Source organism: Rattus norvegicus, chromosome 11, assembly GCF_021556685.1.
Source record: "Rattus norvegicus strain SHRSP/BbbUtx chromosome 11, alternate assembly SHRSP_T2T, whole genome shotgun sequence".
Classification (NCBI taxonomy): Eukaryota; Metazoa; Chordata; class Mammalia; order Rodentia; family Muridae; genus Rattus; species Rattus norvegicus.
Window position 1 is genome coordinate 16154838 of NC_141544.1, and position 2506 is coordinate 16157343.

Consider the following 2506-nt stretch of genomic DNA (forward strand, 5'->3'; position numbering starts at 1 on the left):
CTGTAGCTGACTTCAGACACACCAGAAGAGGGCACCAGATCTCATTACAGATGGTTGTGAGACTCCATGTGGTTGCTGGGATTCGAACTCAGGACCTCTGGAAGAGCACTCGGTGCTCTTAACCTCGGAGCCATCTCTCCAGCCCCAGAAATATTTTTTAATAAAGAAATATTTACTAAAGTTTATGGAATTAACAGGCTAAAGTAATACAACTCTATGATTATGTTAACACGTACTGAAATTCTTTTCCTTTTTTTTTTTACTTGATATCTTTATTTACATTTCAAATGTTATCACCTTTCCTGTTTTCCCCTCTGGAAACCCCTATCCCATCCCCACTTCCCCCTGCTTCTATGAGGGTGCGCCCCCTGCAAACACTCCTGCCTCCCCACCCTGGCATTTCCCTACTCTGGAGCATCTAGCCTTCACAGAACCAAAGGCCTCTCCTCCCACTGATGTCCAACAAGGCCATCGTCAGCTACATATGTGGCTGGAGCCATGGGTTGCTCCATGTGTACTCTTTGGATGGTGGTTTAGTCCCCGGAAGCTCTGGGAAGTCTGGTTGGTTATTGTTGTTCTTCCTATGGGGTTGCAAACCCTCTCAGTTACCTCAGCCTTTATCTAACTCCTCCATTGTGAATCAAATTATCAAGCCCAGTGGTGGTAGTACTTACCTTTAGTCCTAGCACTTAGGAGGCAGAGGCAGGAGGAGTTATCCCAGGCCAATTTCGAGGTCAACCTGGTCTATAGGATTAGTTCCAGGAAAGGAAGACCTAAACAGAGAAATCCAGCCTGGAAAAAATGAAAGTAAATAAATATTCCAAGATATTTAATCAAATTGTGGTGTTCTAAAAATATAAAAAATAAAGTAAAAATATCACTATTTGCAGATGATATGATAGTATATTTAAGTGATCCCAAAAGTTCCAACAGAGAACTACTAAACCTGATAAACACCTTCAGCAAAGTGGCTGGGTATAAAATTAACTCAAATAAATCAGTAGCCTTCCTCTACACAAAAGAGAAACAAGCCAGGAAAGAAATTAGGAAAACTACACCCTTCATAATAGTCCCAAATAATATAAAATACCTCGGTGTGACTTTAACCAAGCAAGTAAAAGATCTGTACAATAAGAACTTCAAGCCTCTGAAGAAAGAAATTGAAGAAGACCTCAGAAGATGGAAAGATCTCCCATGCTCATGGATTGGCAGGATTAACATAGTAAAAATGGCCATTCTACCAAAAGCAATCTACAGATTCAATGCAATCCCCAACAAAATACCAATCCAATTCTTCAAAGAGTTAGACAGAACAATTTGCAAATTCATCTGGAATAACAAAAAACCCAGGATAGCTAAAACTATCCTCAACAATAAAAGGACTTCTGGGGGAATCACTATCCCTGAACTCAAGCAGTATTACAGAGCAATAGTGAGAAAAAAAAAAAAACACATGGTACTGGTACAGAGACAGACAGATAGACCAATGGAATAGAATTGAAGACCCAGAAATGAACCCACACACCTATGGTCACTTGATTTTTGACAAAGGAGCCAAAACCATCCAATGGAAAAAAGATAGCATTTTCAGCAAATGGTGCTGGTTCAACTGGAGGTCAGCATGTAGAAGAATGCAGATTGATCCATGCTTATCACCCTGTACAAAGCTTAAGTCCAAGTGGATCAAGGACCTCCACATCAAACCAGATACACTCAAACTAATAGAAGAAAAACTAGGGCAGCATCTCGAACACATGGGCACTAGAGAAAGTTTCCTGAACAAAACACCAATGACTTATGCTCTAAGATCAAGAATCGACAAATGGGATCTCACAAAACTGCAAAGCTTCTGTAAGGCAAAGGACACTGTTGTTAGGACAAAACAGAATACTACTTCTACACAATGGAATACTACTCCTCTATCAAAAACAATGACTTTATGAATTCATAGGCAAATGGATGGAACTGGAAATTATCATCCTGAGTGAGGTAACCCAATCACAGAAAAACACACATGGTATGCACTCATTGATAAGTGGCTATTAGCCCAAATGCTTGAATTATCCTAGATGCACACAACACATGAAACTCAAGAAGGATGACCAAAATGCGAATGCTTTACTCCTTCTTTAAAAGGGAACAAGAATACCCTTGGCAGGGAATAGGGAGGCAAAGTTTAGAACAGAGGCAGAAGGAACACCCATCCAGAGCCTGCCCCACATGTGGCCCATACATATACAGCCACCAAACTAGATAAGATGGATGAAGCAAAGAAGTGCAGGCTGACAGGAACTGGATGTAGATTTCTCCTGAGAGACATAGCCAGAATACAGCAAATACATAGGCGAATGCTAGCAGCAAACCACTGAACTGAGAATAGGACCCCCGTTGAAGGAATCAGAGAAAGGACTGGAAGAACTTGAAGGGGCTCGAGATCCTATATGAACAACAATGCCAAGCAACCAGAGCTTCCAGGGACTAAGCCACTACCCAAAGACTATACATG